Source organism: Spermophilus citellus (assembly GCF_964194105.1).
Source record: "Spermophilus citellus genome assembly, chromosome: 7".
NCBI classification, from domain to species: domain Eukaryota; kingdom Metazoa; phylum Chordata; class Mammalia; order Rodentia; family Sciuridae; genus Spermophilus; species Spermophilus citellus.
In genome coordinates, this window is record NC_138188.1 from 83,143,315 (window position 1) to 83,157,245 (window position 13,931).

At 38.3% G+C, this 13,931-nt stretch overlaps 1 pseudogene across 1 annotated transcript; it reads left to right on the plus strand.

Annotated features, from left to right (window-relative positions):
* The first annotated feature begins 3,435 nt into the window (after positions 1-3,435).
* LOC308653865 (olfactory receptor 5H17-like) lies at positions 3,436-4,372 on the plus strand (annotated as a pseudogene). The gene has a single exon. The product of its transcript is annotated as an olfactory receptor 5H17-like (transcript).
* Positions 4,373-13,931: the final 9,559 nt, after the last annotated feature.

The following is a 13,931-nucleotide window of genomic DNA, read 5'->3' on the forward strand; positions in this document are numbered from 1 at the left end:
ATTTAATTTTGTGCTAAAATCTGGATAAGCATAAGTGCTTAATGTAAGACTGATTGGTTCCTTTTATTGATAATTTCATTATCTTGTTAATATAAATCTAACAACTTTATTTGGCAATCTAGAACATTAAACAATTTAAAAATAGGTTTAAAGATTCTTACATAATAAATATTTCTGACAATACTGATAAAAGTGCCCTTATATTTAATAAATCATAATTCCGATTAAACATTTTAATGTATCATTTACATATTAGCTGTATCTTTTCACTCCCTCTGAAAATATTTGGCTGAGATACAAAATGATTTTTATAATTTTCAATTAACTAGTGATTTGGAGTAATTGGAGGGAATCCCACTATAAATAAAAGTGCATTTAAACTGTGACTATTAGCACTGGTTATTTATATTGCCTTTTACAGTTTCAGATAGTTTTAAGTAATTCTGCTAAAAAAATGGTTATTTGGAAATTGTATTCTCAAGTTAAACAAGCAGGATTTTTAGAGATAGTCCATTTCAGTCATTGCAATAACAATGACTTAAATTTTTTATTGTATATAATTGAGTTTTGCCACATGATGATTTGATATGTAAGTACTTAGTGAAATGATTAATATAGCCAAACACACTAACATTTCATCATCTCATAGAGTTACTTTTTTATTGCTGTTAATGATGAGAGTACTTAAAATCTACACTCTGGGAATATTATTAGTATATAATAAAGTGTTTGTTATAAAATTTTAGTTTTCATGTTGTTCGCATATGTAAAGATAAAGAAACTTTTAAATTTGAAAATACTATTATATTTATGAATAACAAAGTTTCAAAGCAAAAATTAAAATCATATCTCTTTCGTACTCAAAACCCACTTTAATGAAACACTTAATTTTGAAGAGAAGAAAAGGAGATTACTTTTGATAGACAAATTTTAATGAATTCCAAGATTAAGACAAACATCTGCATTCAAATCTCTAAGTCTTTCCCTTTATCTCTGGTTCACCCTTTCTTGGAAACTTCCTTTCTACTTCTTTGACTTTCTACAATTTTCTAAATGTGTCTCTGATATTTTTATTCTTTCTCCTCTTTATCTCTCTATTTTTTTTTTGTTGTTGTTGTGTTTTTACCTGGGGTGATTAGTCACTGTCCTACATCCCCAGTTATTTTTTCTTTTTTCTTTTGAGACAGGATCTCTCTAAATTGCTAAGGGCCTTGCTAAGGTGCTGAGGCTGCCTTTGAACTAGCAATCCTATCTCAGTCTCCCAAATTGCTGGGCTTACAGGTGTGTGCCACTGGGCTCAGCTCTTCTTTTTCTTTTCATACCCTCCAAATTCTCTGTCTACTTCTTCTATAACGGTTCTTTCTTTCCTTTGTTCTTTTCTTTTTGAAATCTGCTTAAAATAATCTATAGGGAAAAATTATTATATTTGACTTCACTCAGGATGAAATGCTGAGTCTTCTCCATATTACTTAGAGTGCACTCTTCCATTCTCTTTCCTGATTTGCTATTTGTTTCCTATGTACTTTCAATAATTGTTTGAATATAATTGTTTCACATAAAAGAAACTACTGTCGCTAAATTTCCCATACATTTCTTAATTTCCACACCCAATTACCCCTGCTGATTCCTCATCTCACTAGATCTTTTATTATGGTAGTTAGCACCATCCTTCACTTTATTCTTGAGAAAGTTTCTTTTTTTGGGGGGGGGGCGTTGTTTTTGTTTTTAGTTTATGTCCACAACACTCAGTTTTCTTGTTTTCACATTGCTTCTAGTATCACCCTGCTTAGTATGTTCTTCTGGTCTTCCTTTTGCATCTCTTTTGTTCAATCTAGGGCTCTGGGTTGCAAGAAGAAATGAATTTATCAAGTGGAAATTGACACAAAACAAGAAATGACAGAGAGGTTAAAGGAATCAACTTGGCAAATTGGCAGAAGCAGAAGAAAGGGGGAGAACAAAAATCATGTCCCCGCTATATCTGAAGAATATCTCAGTATTGGTATTGTGGACCCCAGATGCCAAAACTCTCAGTGCCTTTGCTGTAGACGCAGGATAGATGAACTATAATTTAGATATCATTGCCTTCCTTGATTTCCCTTGCAACCAATTTTTTCTTGCCCACATACATCTGTCTCCCTCTTTCCATATTCCAAATACTGTATATGTAGTTTTCACTGGGAAAATCTAGATCAATTACCCTTACTCTAGATTGAAGGGTTGTGGGAAAGTGGGTTTCTAGCCCTTTTGGCTTCTTAAGTGTTAGTAGCTTCTACTGATCAGAAAGATTCACATGTTATAAAGGAGTTCAAATGTGGCCATCTAATAAGTGACATCTGTTTACATTATAGCATCTTTAATATATCTTCCTCAATATTTTTCCTTTCTTTTCTTTCATTTGTATAAACTCTCTGATGGATAGGTTATGCAGAATTGTGCCTCCAACTGCTCCAAAGACACCTAAATCATTATTTTTATTACCACATGGTACACCAATACTCCGAATTATATCTTACTTGGGTGTTGAGAGCATACTCCTTCTACATATTTAACAATGGACTAGAATTCTTTATTTTATTTTTAATAATTACCTACTCAGTCACCAATTCACTGCTCTCTGCTATTTAATGCCTAATTCATAACTGAGTCTTACTGACTGTAAACTCTGAATTCATTTAAACCTTTATCTTCATATTCCTAACTACCACATCAGTCATATCATATGTGGACTAGACAATACATTTAGGTTTGCATCATCAGAGGAGAATTTTTAAGGCACAGATTCTTAACTTATTCTCAAACCTGATTCTGTTTCTTCAGTAGTATCTCATAATCTCTTTTTGTGCTAAAAGCTCCCCTAAAACATTGGGATGTGAATCTAATTTGGGAACCCCTGGCCAATGCTAACAGTTTCCTGATTATTATCCCTAATTCCAGTGTTCCCTCTCTAGACCATTTTGTATACTACCAAATATTTAATTAAAAATATTTGATCATATCATTTCAAATCTTAAAGCATCTCAGTACAAACCTATTGACTGAAGAATAAAGTTCAAATTCCTTGAGATGGCATTTAATTTAGTTTGTAATCCAGTCCATTCAAATAGATTTCCTCTAGATTCTGAACCATGATCATGACACAGAATTTCTAATCATAATCAATAAGTCCCAATGAATTTATCACAAGTTCAGAAAGCCTCTCATTTTCTCTAAATCTGTTACTGTGGTACATTTATTGAATTAAATCAATTATTTTTTTTACCATTTTTAATTTCTCCTGATGCTTTTCTTCCACATAGCAAAGGGGGCCTTCAAATGATCCTGTATGATTTTTCTCTCAACTCTTCTCCTCCAGTACTCCCATTAAAAACAACAGTGATTATTTTTTTTCTTTTTTACATTCAATTAACTTCATTTCAGGTGACATCCAGTGATAACATGGAAGAGGCAAATGCAACTTTGCTGACAGAGTTTATCTTCACGGGACTTACACAGCAACCACAGTGGAAACTCCCCCTGTTTCTGGTGTTCTTGATGATATACCTTATGACCCTTGTGGGAAACCTTGGTCTGATTTCTCTGATCTGGAAAGTTCCTCATCTTCAGATCCCTATGTATTTTTTTTTTCTTGGGAATTTAGCCATTCTGGATACATGGCTGTCTTCAACAGTGACCCCAAATATGCTGGTCAATTTGTTAATCAAGAGCAAGATGATCTCTCTCACTGAATGCAAGATACATTTTTTTTCCTTTGGAATCAGTGTAACCACAGAATGCTTTCTCCTGGCCGCAATGGCTTATGACCGCTATGTACCCATCTGCCAGCCTTTACTGTATCCAGTGATTATGACCAACAGACTATGCTTCTGGTTACTCGTTTTGTCATACATAGGTGGCTTTCTTCATGCCTTAATTCATGAAGTTTTCTTATTCAGATTGATCTTCTGTAATTCCAACGTAATACATCATGTTTTCTGTGATGTTATACCATTATTAACGATTTCCTGTACTGATCCTTCTATTAATTAATTATCTATTAATATATATTTTCTCTGGTTCAATACAAGTATTCACTATTGGAACTATTCTTGTTTCTTATACCCTGGTACTCTTTACAATTTTAAAAAAGAAGTCTGAAAAGGGTGTAAGAAAAGCCTTCTCCACCTGTGGAGCCCATCTCTTTTCTGTGTGTTTATACTATGGCCCCCTTCTCTTCATGTATGTGCATCCTGCATTTTCACAAGAAAGTGATCAAGAAATGATATTCTCCCTATTTTACACTGTCATTATTCCTGTGTTAAACCCCATTATATACAGTCTGAGAAACAAGCAGGTCATGGATGCACTAACGAAAATTTTGAAAAGAAATGTTTAGATGTCATATTTCTATCTGTTTTCCTTTTATTACTATATTCACAAAATGGGGGGTATTTTAATAATATTGGATTTTTTTCATGATTAGAATATTCTGTAATGTCAATTAATAAGGTTTTCGACTTAATAATTTCTTAAAATATTTGTATATATTGTTCCTAAACATGTAAGAAATTTTAAACATATTCATGTTATACTAGAATAAATGAAGCATAAAACAACTGAAAATTTTTGTAGGTTTTATGATATTGCATTGTAAGTATACAGAATAGAAAAATATTGTAGTTCCTCTCAATATAACTTGAAGAGGAAACTTTATACAGATAATACTGCTATGTACTCTGGGACCCACATCACATCTTCTCCATCGTGGTAGTAGATTTGCAATTGAGGAAGTAAAAGAAAAATCCCAGGAAATCTGCCAGTCATCAACTAATCTTCCATTTCACTTTTTGGGGGAATTAATGTCTTTTAATTCTTTGGGCAATTCAATTCACACATCTCAAAGGAAAATGAATAGAATTTAGAATATAATGAAGACAAAATGAGAAGGGAATTAAAACAACAAAGTCAAGGATAAATAGTAAGAAATTATTCTTAGCTCTCACTTCTCTGAGTAAAGAGGCAAGTTGACTCTTTGTCTCTTCTGCCTTCTAAGGCCTGTTCCTGCTGTGTTTGTTTCTTATTGACAATCTGAAGAACCTTGTTACTCCAGAAAGATACAAAGAATTAAGTATGGGAAGCACAAAGGAAAATAAAAGTGGCAGATTAGAAAGAAGATGTTTTCAGTTCTGTCTTCTTTTTAAGAAGTTAACTGGTAAAAAAAAAAAGTAGCATTTAAATATAACTGAAAGGTGTTTTTCACATCAGAGGCTTTAATTACATAATATGAAAGTTTTAGTAATAGTAAGATGATAGCATAGTGCCCAGTGTCTGTTTGGGAAAGAAAAGGTCCTTGAAAGTTGTAATTTCCTCGGTCTCCATATTCTTTACATAAAATGAGTGATCCATCTACAGGTTTATCCTTGCCATCTATCTCCCAACACTAACATTCGGAACACATTTTTACTGATACCACTGAATCCCTGATCTTAGAGTCTATTCACCATCATGATTGCAAAACTCTGATTTCTCACCACTTTCATCCTGCCCATATCCTCTTCCCTTGGGAACATCATTGCCAAATGATTTTTCCATATTTAGGTCCCAATTTAAGCCATATTCTTTCAGTACATTGTCATTGCCTCAAAATTATCGGCACATAGGTATATGTATCTAGATCTACATAAGTGTATTTGTTCATAAGTATTTCTTGATTATAGAATATATGTATATATAAATATAAATACACACACTTATACTTATTCCTCACCATACATGTGCTGGTGGTGGTTTTTTTAGGATCTTATCAATAAAAATTTGATTTATCTCTTTAATCTCTTCCTTCACAATTCTTCTAATGAAAACTGCATTATAGTCAAAAGAAGTTCCTTAAAGATTTCTGGACATACTTCCCTTCCAGGTGAACACTCTTTCTCCTACAAATTTGTCAACACAGAGTCCCTCTTCCTCCAACTGCCCTCTTCCTCATTAAAATTGCAGTGAGAGGATTTTTCCAAGGTCTTTCTCCAGTGTGAAGCTTCCATCGTGTATTTCCAGATTACCTGAAAGAAAATAAGATTTTTCACTCATTTGAAATATGTAGCTGTTTATTTATTCTTCATAGACCAAACTCCACTCTGGGCAATACTTATTTTGTGTATAAACTCTCCTTTTAGATTACAATTGAGAAGTCATACTTGTCTTTGATTTCTCACATGCATAACACAGTGACTTACTCACAACAAGCTCTGAATAAGTATTTGTTAACTATTTATAAATCAAAATGAACCTAAGGCATACATACATTAAATGTAGGGAAAATGTTTCACACTTTCTAAATCTTAAAATGACTCTAGGGAAATTTCTGGGCCTGGAATGGCTGATGCAAGTCAACTTACCCTCAGGTTTTGTAACACAGAAAGCATCATACACTTAAAATGAAGTTTTTTTTTTTTTTCATCACTAAGATTGAGTATTAGAATAGACTATGACAAAATTACAAGGGAATGTTTTTCTTTTAGTTTTATGTTGATTTAAAGAGCACAAAACATAGAGGTATTTTCATTAAATACAATTATTCTGTATTTCTGGAGGTCTACCTCAAAAAATTAGTCTTCATCTTTTTCCTGTTTTTGTTTGTTTGTTTATTTGTTTGTTTCACTTACAGATACCCCCAACCCTAGGAAATGGACTGAATGGATTACAGTTGTTTTCATTACTCTTTTTTTCCTGGAGATCCATGTATTGCACAGGTGTGGATTATTTTTTATTGCTATATAATGCTCCCATAGTAGTAATGGTTTCCTGTCAATTACATTGAGTTTTTCCTTATCCATTCATTGTTTTAACACAAAAACAAGGGCAGAGAACTGACGTCACCAGACTGCGGCGGAGGAGATAACTTCATTGAAACCTGCGGCTACAGTGACTTCTTCCCTTCCCTTCTAATACCTTTCCTCCCAAGCATCAAATGAATCTATAGGAGTAAACAGTAACTCAGCAGTCAAACAGAACAAAAAGTAACATGAGCAACTTGAAAAAGCAAGGAATAAAAGGAGTACAAACAATACAGGACAGCCTAAATATTCAGGAGGACCTAGAGTCATCAGAAAAATGGTCATATAAAGAATTCAAGGAACACCTTAGACAGATGGAATGGAACCTTAAAGAGGATACGAGACAGCAAATTCAAGCACCGAAAGAACACATTGAGAATGAATTACATAAACAGATAAAAGAAGAAGTTAAGCATCTTTATCAGGAGATAGAGATTATAAAAAATAATAAAACAATAATTCTAGAAATGAAGGAAATGATAAACCAAATTAAAAACTCAATAGAGAGTATCACTAACAGAGTGGAGCAAGTAGAAGCCAGATAGTCAGATAATGAAGACAAAATATATCATCTTGAAAAGAGTCTAGGCAACTCAGAAAGGCTGGTAAAAAGTCATGAGAAAAACATCCAAGAGTTATGGGATAACATAAAAAAACCAAACTTACAAGTCATCGGGATAGAAGAAGGTATAGAGATTCAAACCAAGGGAATGAGTAACCTGCTGAATGAAATAATTACAGAAAACTTTCCAGAAATAAAAAAAGGAAACAGATATACAAATTGAAGATGCATACAGGACACAGAGCACACAAAACCACAGTAGACCAACGCCAAGACACATTGTTATGAAGATATCCAATATACAGAACAAAGAGAAAATATTAAAAGCTACAAGAGAAAGGAGGCAGATTACATTCAGGGGTAAACCAATAAGGTTAACAACGGATTTTTCATCACAGACGCTGAAAACGAGAAGATCCTGGAACAACGTATTTCAAACACTGAAAGACAATGGATGCCAACCAAGAATTCTGTATCCAGCAAAATTAAGCTTCAGGTATGACAACGAAATAAAAATCTTTCATGATAAACAAAAGTTAAAAGAATTTGCAGCCAGAAAACCGGCATTGCAAAGCATTTTGAGCAAAACACTACACGAGGAAGAAATGAAAAACAATAACCAAAACCATCAGTGGGAAGTGCCTCGGTAAAGACAGAGGGCGAGGGGAAAGATAATCATGGAAAAACAAAGTAAATTTTTTAAAAAAAGGATAAATAATCAAACATGGCTGGAAGTACAAACCATATATCAATAGTAACTCTGAATGTTAATGGCTTAAACTCTCCAATAAAGCGACATAGGCTGGTATCATGGATTAAAAAAACAAATCCAACAATATGCTGCCTCCAGGAGACACATCTGATTGGAAAAGACATACACAGGCTGAAGGTGAAAGGATGGGAAAAAATATACCACGCACACAGTCCTCATAAGCAAGCAGGGGTGGCCATCCTCATATTGAATAAAAACGACTTCAAGACTAAGTTAATCAAAAGGGATAAGGAAGGACATTATATACTGTTAAAAGGAACCATTCACCAACAAGACATAACAATTATCAATATTTATGCACCAAATAATGGTGCTGCGACATTCATAAAACAAATTCTCCTCAAGTTCAAGAGTCAAATAGACCACAACACAATAATTATGGGTGAGTTCAACACACCTCTCTCACCACTGGACAGATCCTCCAAACAAAAGTTGAATAAAGAAACTATAGAGGGAAGATGGCGGCGATGGGAGAGCAGCACCCCAGTGCACCGCGTCACTGTGCGGGAGAAAGACGAGGTAAAACGGCTGAAGCCTACCTTGGTGGGAATTTCCAGTGAAATTGAGGTGCTCCAGAATCTAGAGGACAGATTTCCAGCGCGCGGGATTCGGCTGCAGGGGCTTGGTCGCGGGCGACTTCTCCGCACGGAAGGTAGCAGTACCTGGTCGGCGGACCGCCCCGCGGATGGAGTCTGGGGCGCGCGCTAGTTAGATAGCGGGGTACCAGAGCGGGATTACAGCGAAGCAGATTCTGGAGGCTCCTGCCAGCGGCGCACTGGCCGCGCTGAGTGCTGAGGTCCGGCCTTGAGACAGAGGAGAGAAACGGTCCAGTTCGATTCCCGACACCGGTCGGAACACGGAGGAGGACAGCATCCGCCATCTTGGAGAGCTGATGCAATCATCCCTGTTTTCTACTGATCTCAGCTCATTCAACTACAGAACAGGTGATTCCAGGCTGGTATTTGCCTGCGTCTCGCAGACAGATCGCTCAGGCTCGGGACTGGAGATCCTGAGGAGAATACTCTTCGGGGCTCACCCCTGGCAAGGTGGGCGCCAGACTTTGAGCGGCCAGATTCTAGCTTCCCGGGTTGCTTTGGCCCAGGGTGGGGGATCCTTCGGGGACAACGGGCTGAGGCCGATTACAAGTGGAGTGTGCGCTGAGGGGTGATGTGGCTTGGACTCCCGGAATAGTTTTGGCCCGGGGCTAGGGAGCCCGCGGGGACTGCGTCTTTGACCCTGCCCCTGGCGGAGCGTACACTGAGCTGGGAGAGGTTGGAGCAGCCAGGCTCGGGCTCCCGGGGCTGCTGGGGCCTGAGGCTGGGGTACCTCTGTGGAGCCTGATCCTAGCAGAGTGTGGCAGGGATAGGAGAGGCTGGGTTCTGGCTCCCATAGCTGCTTGAGCCCAGGGCCGGGGAACCTGCGGGGACCGCGAGCTGAGGCCAGGTCAAGTGAAACTTGCGACGAGGGGCAGCGGGACTCTGACTCCCGGAACAGTTTTGGCCCGGGGCTGGGGAGCCCGCGGGAACTGCGTCTTTGACTCTGCTCCCAGCGGAGCGTGCACCAAGCAGGGAGAGTCTGGTGTGGCCAGGCTTGGGCACCAAGCAGGGAGAGTCTGGTGCGGCCAGGCTTGGGCTCCCGGGGCTGCTTTGGCCTGGGGTTGGAGAACCCGCGGCGGTTGCTCTGTGGAGCCTGCTCCTAGCAGAACGTGGCGGGGACCGGAGAGGCTGGCTCCTGACTCCCGAAGCTGCTCTGGCTCAGGGTTGGGGATCCTACAGGGACTGCTTCTTGGTCCGGGTCCTGCTGGGTGCTGCGGGGGCCTGGGGGGCAGAGTGGAGCTGCCACCTGCGCCCAGAGCAGGCTAAGGGACCCACCGGTGTGGTTTCACGACACCCCAACTGCAGCTGGGGCCGAGGAGAGTAGCCGCCCACGCCTGGAACAGGACCAGCAACCCGACGGCAGGGTAGCCAAGTCACCCCACTTGGAGTGGAGGCCGTGAAGAGCTGCCGTCTGATCCTGCAAGGTAGGCAGACCTGCGTCCCACTGGCAGGACAGGCTCGGCAGCCTGCCAGTGTGGTGGACAAGTAGCATCCAGGCAGTCACGTCACACTGGTTGGAGTGGGGGTTGAAGAGAGCTGCTGCCAGTGTCCGGAAAAGGCCCAGCGACCCGTTGGAGAGGCAGTTAGGTACCCCCACTGGGAGTGGGGGCTGAGCAGATCTGCCGCCCAAGCCCGCAAGGTAGGCAGATCTGAGACCCACCGGCGGAACAGGCTTAGAGGCCGACCAGCGTGGTAGACATGTCACACCAATTGGAGTAGGGGTGGAGCAGAGCTGCCGCCCACATCCGGATCAGGACCAACGATCCGAGGACGTGGTAGGAACGTCACCACAATTGGAGTGGGGGCAGAGTAGAGCAGCCACCCGTGCCCGCAGGGTGGGCAGACCTACGACCAACCAGCGTGGTAGATAGATCACTCTAATTAGAGGAGGAGCACAGCCACTACCCGCCCTACAAGAGAGATATCCCAACTATACAAGAGCAATATAAATAAATAGGGGGAAAATTTCAAAAAGCACAACAGTTTCACCAAGCAGAAAAAAACGCAAGCAATATGAAAAGACAAGGAAAGAAAGGTCCACAAGCAATGCAGGTCAACTCAACTCTAGAAGAGGTAATAGCTGCAACAGATGGAATGTCAGATAAAGAGTTCAGGATATACATGCCTCAGATGATCTGGACTCTCAAGGAAGACATGAGACAGCAAAATCAGACAATGAAAGATCACATTGACAAGGAACTACAGAAACAAATCCAGGAAGTAAAAGATCAATTTCACAGGGAGTTAGAAGTAATAAAAAACAAACAAATAGAAATCCTAGAAATGCAGGAAGCAATAAACCAACTTAAAACCTCAATTGACAATACTACCAGCAGAATAGATCACTTAGAAGATAGAACATCAGACAATGAAGACAAAGTATTTCAACTTGAAAAGAACATAGACAGTTCAGCAAGGCTGCTAAGAAACCATGAACAGAACACTCAAGAATTATGGGATAACATTAAAAGACCAAACTTAAGAGTCATTGGGATACAGGAGGGCACAGAGCTCCAAACCAGAGGAGTGAACAATCTATTCAATGAAATAATACGAGAAAACTTCCCAAACTTGAAGAATGAAACAGAATCCCATATCCTAGAAGCCTACAGAACGCCGAAAGTACAAAATCATAAGAGATCCACACCTAGACACATTATAATGAAGATGCCCAACATACAGAATAAGGAGAGAATTTTAAAAGCTACAAGAGAAAGAAAGCAGATTACATTTAGGGGCAAACCAATCAGGATAACAGCTGATCTCTCAACACAGACTCTGAAAGCTAGAAGATCCTGGAATAACATTTTTCAAACACTGAAAGAAAATGGGCTCCAACCAAGAATCGTGTATCTGGCGAAATTAAGCTTCAGGATGGAAGATGAAATTAAAACCTTTCAGGATAAACAAAAGTTAAAAGAATTCGCAGCTAGAAAACCATCTCTTCAAAAAATCCTTGGCAAAACATTACAGGAAGAGGAAACTGAAAATAACATTGAAAAACATCAGTGGGAGGTAGGACAGTAAAGGGGGGAAAGTAATCAAAGAGGAAAACTAATCAGGTTTAGTAACATAAATAAACAAATATGACTGGAGGAACAAACCAAATCTCAATAATAACCCTAAATGTTAATGGCTTAAACTCACCAATTAAGAGACACAGGCTAGTCGAATGGATCACAAAACAAGATCCAACAATATGTTGCCTACAGGAGACGCATTTGATAGGAAAAGATATACATAGACTGAAGGTGAAAGGCTGGGAAAAATCATTCCACTCATATGGACTGCGGAAACAAGCAGGAGTGTCCATACTCATATCAAACAAAATAGATTTCAAGCCAAAGTTAATCAAAAAGGATAAAGAGGGACACTGCATACTGCTCAAGGGAAGCATACACCAACAAGACATAACAATCATAAATATATATGCCCCAAACAATGGTGCAGCTACGTTCATCAAGCAAACTCTTCTCAAGTACAAGAGGCTAATAGACCACCATACAATAATCATGGGAGCCTTCAACACACCTCTCTCACCACTGGACAGATCTTCCAAACAAAAGTTAAATAAGGAAACTATAGAACTCAACAACACAATTAACAACCTAGACTTAATCGACATATATAGAATATACCACCCAACATCAAGTAGTTACACTTTTTTCTCAGCAGCACATGGATCCTTCACAAAAATAGATCATATATTATCTCACAGGGCAACTCTTAGACAATATAAAGGAGTAGAAATAATACCATGCATCTTATCTGATCATAATGGAATGAAACTGAAAATCAACGACAAAAGAAGGAAGGAAAAATCATGCATCACTTGGAGAATGAATAATAGGTTACTGAATGATCAATGGGTTATAGAAGACATTAAGGAGGAAATTAAAAACTTCTTAGAGTTAAATGAAATCACAGACACAACATATCAGAATCTATGGGACACATTGAAAGCAGTTTTAAGAGGAAAATTCATTGCTTGGAGCGCATTCCTTAAAAAAAGAAAAAAACCAACAAATAAATGATCTCATATATCATCTCAAAATCCTAGAAAAAGAATAGCAAAACAACAGCAAAAGAAGTAGAAGGCAAGAAATAATTAAAATCAGAGCTGAAATTAATGAAATCGAAACAAAAGAAACAATTGAAAAAATTGACAAAACCAAAAGTTGGTTCTTTGAAAAAATAAATAAAATCTACAGACCCTTAGCCATGCTAACGAAGAGAAGAAGAGAGAGAACCCAAATTACTAGCATACGGGATGAAAAAGGCAATATCACAACAGACACTTCAGAAATACAGAAGATAATCAGAAATTACTTTGAATCCTTATACTCCAATAAAATAGAAGATAGTGAAGGCATCGATAAATTTCTTAAGTCATATGATCTGCCCAGATTGAGTCAGGAAGATATAGACAGCCTAAACAGACCAATAGCAATAGAGGAAATAGAAGAAACCATCAAAAGACTACCAACTAAGAAAAGCCCAGGACCGGACGGGTATACAGCAGAGTTTTACAAAACCTTTAAAGAGGAAATAACACCAATACTTTTCAAGCTATTTCAGGAAATAGAAAAAGAGGTAGAACTTCCAAAGACATTCTACGAGGCCAACATCACCCTGATACCTAAACCAGACAGAGACACTTCAAAGAAAGAAAACTACAGACCAATATCTCTAATGAACCTAGATGCAAAAATCCTCAATAAAATTCTGGCGAATCAGATTCAAAATCATATCAAAAAAATTATACACCATGATCAAGTAGGATTCATCCCTGGGATGCAAGGCTGGTTCAATATACGGAAATCAATAAATGTTATTCACCACATCAATAGACTTAAAAATAAGAACCATATGATCATCTCGATAGATGCAGAAAAAGCATTCGACAAAGTACAGCATCCCTTTATGTTCAAAACTCTAGAAAAATTAGGGATAACAGGATCATACCTTGACATTGTAAAAGCAATCTATGATAAGCCACAGGCCAGCATCATTCTAAATGGAGAAAAATTGAAGGCATTCCCTCTAAGATCTGGTACAAGACAGGGATGCCCTCTCTCACCACTTCTGTTCAACATAGTCCTCGAAACACTGGCCAGAGCAATTAGACAGACGAAAGAAATTAAAGGCATAAAAATAGGAAAAGAAGAACTTAAATTATCACTATTTGCAGA